The sequence below is a fragment of the Nycticebus coucang genome, chromosome 13 (assembly GCF_027406575.1).
Source record: "Nycticebus coucang isolate mNycCou1 chromosome 13, mNycCou1.pri, whole genome shotgun sequence".
NCBI lineage: Eukaryota > Metazoa > Chordata > Mammalia > Primates > Lorisidae > Nycticebus > Nycticebus coucang.
Window position 1 is genome coordinate 3,605,749 of NC_069792.1, and position 7,936 is coordinate 3,613,684.

The window sequence follows — 7,936 nt, forward strand, 5'->3', positions numbered from 1 at the left end:
TGGGCATCTCACAAGTGGGCAGCTCACATGTCATGATCACAGAGCCTCCTCACTCATTTCACTGTATATAAAATCCCAGAATATTTTCATCATCATAGAGATAAGGATCCTGATGGTATAACTAACTCAGTTTCTCATTAGTTCCACAGAATATGAGCTCAAGGTCAAAATTAATTTAATTAGGGAGAAAAAAAGAAGATATTCTTGGCTCATCAGATTTTTTAAACCGAGTTTTGTTTTTTTTTTTTTTTTGTAGAGACAGAGTCTCACTTTATGGCCCTCGGTAGAGTGCCGTGGCCTCGCACAGCTCACAGCAACCTCCAGCTCCTGGGCTTAAGCGATTCTCTTGCCTCAGCCTCCCAAGTAGCTGGGACTACAGGCGCCCGCCACAACGCCCAGCTATTTTTTGGTTGCAGTTTGGCCAGGGCCGGGCTTGAACCCACCACCCTCGGCATGTGGGGCCGGCGCCTTACCGACTGAGCCACAGGTGCCGCCCTAAACCGAGATTTATATTCCCTATGGCCGGACTGTATTATCTTAAGATCTAAACTTGTACAACCTGCTCTTTTAATTACATTTCAACATGCCACCAACAAATATTCTTGGAAAGCTGTGTGGTGGTCAGATGTTCTCAACACTGCTACTTGAGGTGACCACAGGGGCTGGTTCACTCGGTCACTTTGTGACTGTTATCCTACTGTAATTATTAGTAGTGTCCCCTTTCTCAAAAGGGACCAGGTTTGAATGAGAAATTTTGTGGTCTCCTGATACATAGCTCATTTAACTGTATCGTCTGGAGAGGTTGAATTACTCTGCTCTAAGAACACAAGTTGTAATGTTTTAGCACAACAGCACAGTGAAAGTTTATCAGGTAATATTCCAGGACAGCTGTCCTCCACAGATTGGCTCAACATTCCAGACACCATCAAAATATTCTCCATTCCACAATTGTTAAACAATGGGAAAAGGTCCCTTAAGAGTGTGTTATCCCAGTAAATGATCCTTCCTGTAAGTGCCACACAGGTCTGGTGCCCACAACTGGTTGCCTAGAACTATTTTGATGGCTCAGGCTATCTGTAAGTGGATAGGTAATTTTCCCATTTTCCAAGAAGAGCAGAATATAAACATGAAAAGTCTCTATGTTCGGCTCAATGCCGGTAGCATAGTGGTTACAGTGCCAGCCACATATACGCAGGCTGGTGGGTTCAAACCTGGCCTGGGCCAGCTAAACAACAATGAGAACTGCAACAAAAAAAATAACCAGGCATTGTGGCAGGAACCTGTAGTTCCAGCTACTCGGGAGGCTGAGGCAAGAGAGTCACTTGAGCCCAAGAGTTGGAGGTTGCTGTGAGCTGTGACGCTACAGCACTCTACAGAGGGCGACGTAGTGAGACTGTTTCAAAAAAAAAGAAAGAAATTTCTCTGTGTTAGATATCCTCAAGCAAGGGGATTATTTACTGTTGGGATTATGAAACTGAAAAATACACTATTCTTTGGGCCTTTGTCACTCCCTTAGTTGCAGTTATGTTGGTGATGACACTCTGAGGACCCCAACTTAAAACAGCTCTTAAAGTCAAGACAGAGAGTTGGGTTTTTTTTTTGTTGTTGTTGTTGTTGTTTGTTTGTTTTTTGCTTGTGTTTTGAGACATAGTCTCACTTTGTCACCCCCCCTTTTTTTTTTGTTTTTGCGGTTTTTGGCTGGGGCTGGGTTTGAACCCGCCACCTCCAGCATAAGGGGCCGGTGCCCTATCCCTTTGAGCCACAGGCGCCGCCCACTTTATCCCCCTTGATAGAGTGCTATGGCATCATAGCTCACAGCAGCTTCAACATCTTGGACTCAAGTGATCCTCTTTCCTCAGACTCCCGGGTAACTGGACGTGCAGGCCACAATACCCAGCTATGTTTAGAGATGAGGTCTTGCTCTGGCTCAGGCTTGTCTGTAACTATGAGCTCAAGCAATCCACCAGCCTCAGCCTCCCAGAATGCTAGGATTACAGGCGTGAGCCACGGTGCCTGGCCTTCGAGATAGAATTTAAAGAAACTAAAGAATTTGTCATTCAAAGCTGGTCACTTTTGAGAATGAGAGGAGACACTATTATTATTACAGAATTAATTGAGAATTAATGGCAGAAAAGAAAATAAAATCCAAAAGATGATTCAAGATCTTTTTACTCTGATAATATTAACAATAGAAAGTCATAAAAAAGAAATGATACTTCATACATAGGTGTATTTTATAGCCCCCTAATACCATATATTAATTCATGTACACACATTAACAGTCTATTAGCATATCTGTTAGAAAACTAATTATTTGAGCCAGGTGCAGTGGCTCATGCCTGTAATCCTAGCACTCTGAGAGGCCAAGGAGGATGGATTGCTTAAGTTCAGGAGTTAGAGACCATCCTGAGCAAAAGTGAGACCCCTTCTCTACTAAAAAAAAAAAAAAAAAAGAGAGACTCAATGCCAGTAGCTCAGTGGTTAAGCCACTGCCACGTACACCAGGGCTGGCGGGTTCATGGGGCCTGGGCCTGCTAAACAGCAATGACAAAAAAAAAAAAATAGGTGGGCATTGTGGCATGTGCCTGTAGTCCCAGCTACTCAGGAGACTGAGACAAGAGAATCACTTAAGCCCAAGAGTTTGAGATGGCTGTGAGCTGTGATGCCACAGAACTCTACTGAGGGCAACATAGTGAGACTCTGTCTCAAAAAAAAAAAAAAAAATAGAAAAACTGGGGCAAGAGATCACTTGACCCCAAGAGTTGGAGGTTACTGTCAGCTATAACGCCACAGCACTCTACCCAGGGCTACAACTAGAGACTCTGTCTCAAAAAAAACAAAAGAGGGCAGCACGTGCGGCTCAGTGAGCCGGCCCCATATACTGAGGGTGGCGGGTTCAAACCCAGCCCTGGCCAAATTGCAACAACAACAGAAAAAAATAGCCGGGCGTTGTGGCGAGTGCTTGTAGTCCCAGCTACTCGGGAGGCTGAGGCAAGAGAATTGCCTAAGCCCAAGAATTGGAAGTTGCAAGAAAAATTTAAAAAAAAAAAAGGAAAGAAAAAGAAAGAGAGAGAGAGAAAATTATTGATGATTGTAGAGGCAAATTTTACATTTCATTGGAAAACTATAGTGTATCTGTGTTTCTTATCATGAGAGAGGATCCCTGAGAAGGGTGAGTCTGGGATAACAGGTCTTCTCAAGGAGACCACAAGGATGCACCTGCAGGGTCCTCTCCATGGTGACTCAACTCTTGGGAATCTGTAGACTTGATTTCCTGGAACCTGGAAATTCCCACGTCTGTGAAATCCTGTGGTTCTGTGGGGGCTGGAATACCATCTCCTGCTTGATTCAAACTGACCAATGAGAAAGGTACCTGTGGGCTGGAACTTTTTGACTGGACATAAAAAGTGAAAGACTGAGCCAGCTGGGGAGCACGGCCATTTCAAATTCTTCTCTGCTCCTGAAATAAAGCCCTTCCTCTTATAAACGCGGTGTTTGGGTGCTCTTTCTCTCCATTGGGCCTCGTCTTCCTGCAATATTTTTGTTTCTCTGACTGTGAAATGAGACAACCCGAGAAGAGAAGGCTCAGTTGCACCTGGTATTTGCTGCCAATCCTCTGGACACCCATGTGGGGGGCCTTTGCTCAGCTTGGGCGACTTGAATCACTGAGCATGCCAGGGAGGACCCTCTCAGTGGGTCTTCAAGGAGTCAAACACCAGGAGGAACTGGTAAGCAGGAACTGGTACCCACACGGGGAGACATCTAAGGCAAGGTACGATCAATCTGGGGTTCCCACCATGTGGGTGGAAGCGGGGGTCTGATCAACCCCTGCAGCATTAGATGGCCGGCAGGTCTGGTGAGAGGTGTATGAGAATGTGTGGATGTGATGTGACTGGGACGAACTCTGAGAGGGGCGTTGAACCTCCCCTCACAGCCTAGGGGGTGTTGGTTCGCCTCCTATGGCTAAGTGGCAGCTTGAGTTGGACATCAAGGTTAAGAAATGGTTGGAGTTGTGTGCCTGTGAGTGCTTAGCGACTGACTGAGATGGGCTTTCATACCCACCCTTCACACGGCGAAACGGTGGTGTGAGTGGCTCCTTCTTCCCTGCTCCAACTTTGCCCCATGGATATTCCAAGAGAAACTGAAAGTTCCAGGTTTTCTACTTTCTGTCTCACACACAGGTCTAGTCTTTGACGGCCACGTGGCCATGTGAAACTTAGGGGGGAAATGAAAGAAAGGATGACTGTTCTGGTTTTGTTATTGGAATTTCTTCAGTGAGTCCTTGGTTTCGGGGACTTGAGAATTGAGCGCATGGACCACACATCAGTGACAAAACAGGATTTTGTTGGACAGAGGTACATGCAGAGGGAGTGAGAGCACCAGAGCTACCGGCATGGTGGAGAAGGGTTCCATGTGAACAGCAGCTGGACATGGGTCAGTCGGTCCTGAGGGATGGGCGAGTGCCTTTCCAAAGGGACAGGCAATGGCTTTTGCTGCCCTCAGCAAAAGGGAGTCGGGCTCAGATCCCCAGAGGCATGGAGATGAGCACCGCAAGGCATCCAGTGTAGTAACGAGACCAATCCTGGAGAAGCTGGAGGGAACCTGGGCAGAGTTCTCTCTTTTGGGGAAGGACAGGGTGCCCTGGAAGGGGTTTGCCCCGAGAGAGAAGCCCATGCCTTCAAAAGCATGGTGGTTCCAGCAGTCCAGTGACCTCCGGATGGCCCTTGAAAATGGTGGGGAGAGGATATAAATCTCACGCTGGCCAAGTCCATGACCATATCTGTAGCAGGTCTCAGCAGGGGGAGAAGGCCCAGGTCCGAGGTCTTCTGCAAGGGTCCTTTGTCTAGGGGTAAATAATTGACCCTAAGAGATATTTTTGTCAGGACTTGGTAGATAGACTTTATAAACTGAATGAGTGTTTTAACAAATAAATGAATGCAGTCCCTCCTCTTGGGCAAGGTTATTAGGTCTTTGCAGTTTTTGTCTGGGGAGGGGATTAGTGTGTGTGCTCCCTAGTCAGGGTGGCACCATCTAAAATGTTTTGGGTTGACCTTGCTAGTGCTCACAGGGTGTGGCCTGCAGAGCAAGTTTGTGCCTAGAGATGGGAATCTGATGTCTGAGCTCACCTGAGCCTGAAAAATCAGGGTTCCCTGTTCAGCCCTGAGTGGGAAAATCCTGTATCAATGTTATATTTCATAAAATGTCTCTCATTTGTAAAATGTAATAATATGGTTGTTTAAATTGTTGGGGAAACTGAGTCTTTGTCAAAGAATAAGATTCTTGCCTTTTAAACCTTCTAATTATCAGTTTAGCCAAGTGAATAATTAACTTCATAGTACACTGTGACTGTGTTTTGTGTAAAGTGTGTTTTTGAGAGTGAGAGAAATTAGAAAGAAAGGAAAATGGTATTGTGTAAGAAATATGTGGTAAATTTTGTCCTGAAACAGAATGTCTATTTAAGAAAGTGATAGGCAGAGCCATCCAGAAAGTTTAGAATGTTTGTAGGTTGTCTGTGCAGGTTAAATAAAGCTCAAGAAAGGAAATTTGTGAAGGAATTTTCATGTGATCCAGTTGACTATGTATTGCCTTTAAAATCTTTTGGCTTGTAATCATGTTTGAACAAATGTTTTAAGACTTTGATATTTGACAAACCTTCCAAAATCAAAACTCTAAATTTGGTCCTTTTGAAATATTAAGACCACTGAAAGTCTGAGAGAGACATATTAGGCTTATTTGGTTTGTTAAAACTATATAGGAAAAATTGTCAAATATGAAATAGTGATTAATTTTCTGATGATTATGTTTATATATATATTCTAATATATAAAATATTGGTCTGTCATAGTATATGTTGTCAGTAATAATATTAATTCACTAGAAAAATTGTTTATGTACATATTCTGATATCATAAAATATTGGTCTGTCTTAGTGTGTATTGTCAGTGATAATTTTAATTCATCTCAGAAAGTATTTTTTGAAAACTGGCTGAGTCCAAAATTTGTCCTTCAAAAGAAATATTAAGAGAGGCTGACAAATTCTCTTGAATTAAAATTTCTGACATCTTGAGAAATTAAATATCTTCAGGCTAAAAGCAAACTTCTAGAACTTTAATTAGAGAGCTAACAGGTCTATGAGTATTGCTAACCTAACTTCAAACAGAACAGAAATAAGTTACGTGGAATTGGTTTGGTTTGTTATGGCTTTTTGTTTGAAGCATTGCTGATTCTCTGTGTTCTGTTTTCCAGAAGGCAAGAAAACCATTTTCTGTCTTTTGAGCTATTTGTAGCTTTTCAGCAATGTATGTACTTATAGGCAGAATTTGAAACATTTTTTTCTCTCTCCATGATTTCTCCAGAATTTGGAAGCTATTTGTAAGTATTCTTCATTTCTGACAATATAGTTATTCACATAAGTTCAATAACAATCTGTTTTGTGGGTGGTGCCTGTGGGTCAAAGGAGTAGGGCGCCGGCCCCATATGCCAATGGTGGTGGGTTCAAACCCAGCCCCAGCCAAAAACTGAAAGAAAAAAAAAGAATCTGTTTAGTTGGCTTGGTACCTGGGGCTCAAGCACTAAGGTGTCAGCCACATACACCTGAGCTGGCAGGTTCTAATCCAGCATGGGCCCACCAAATAACAATGATGGCTGCAACAAAAAATAGCCAGGCATTGTGGTGGGCAACTATAGTCCCAGTTACTTGGGGAGCAGAGGCAGGAGAATCACTTTAGCCCAGAAGTTGGAGGTTGCTGTGAGCTGTGATGCCACAGCACTCTACCCAGGGCGAGAGCTTGAGGATCTGTCTCAAAAAAAAAAAAAAAAAAAAAGAATCTGTTTTGTTCTATAGGACATGATGAAGGGGGACTGGTTATTTTATTTATTATATGGGGCTGGTGCCCTACTTCTTTGAGCCACATGCACCACCCAGGGACTGGTTATTTTACCAAGGCTTTGACTGGAATAACATTTCCAGAGAGATCCAAACTCCATTAAGGAATTAAGGTTGACTTTATAAGGCCAATAAAAAAGCCCTTTGGAAAAACTGGCCAGATACCCATCAGTAACATTTCCTGATCTGTGGTAAGTAATGCAGATCGGTTTCTGACAGGTCTAGGAATGGAAATGTGCTTGGAGACCTCAAGAGAAGAGGAATTTACCGAATGCACACAGGTATCTAATGACACACAGGTATCTAATGATGAAACCTGGGCTGATGGAAGGCTTTCAAGTCTAACCTGAGATTCCTTATAAAAGGTACCAGCAGAGCCAATTTTAAAGAGAAGAAATCCTAGATGGCTAATAATTATTCTTGCTGCACTTTATGCAAATAATAAGACTCAGTATACTGAAGGTACAGTTTATTTTGAATTAGTTCTACTATAATTTGTCTTTAGTAAAGAGAGAAATTGGAGAGAGAAAAATGGTTCAGGAAGAAAAGAGGCTGTGGCCCACCTGTATTAAATTCCAGCCTTGTCTGCAATGTCAGCTCATAAAATGAGTCATAAGTTGTTTTACTAAATTGATTTATTAAATGGGACTAAGAGACTGGCCAAAGAGTATAGAATTATATGTAGTAGTTATACTACTGTGTTCTATTTAGTCTTTTCTGTCTGTACATCCTTTCCCTGGGGCATCAAGGGGATCAAGTCTAGGTCAAGGAGCAGAACCCAGTCATCCCTCAAACCAAGAAAGGACTTTATACCATCATCCTGACCACACACACGGCAGTGAAGGTGGAAGGAATCCTCGCCTGGATTCCACACAGCTGGCTGAAGAGAGCTTCACTGCCCCATGGGAGCAAAGGTAACTTTTAAGATGGTCAACATGCCCTGCTCCAGCCACATACTGGGAGCTGGCTGGTCAATGCATGGCTGAAGCCTGAGGAAACTCCTCACAGGACCTGTCTAAATTAGACTTTGGGAAAAGGGGAGGAGGGATG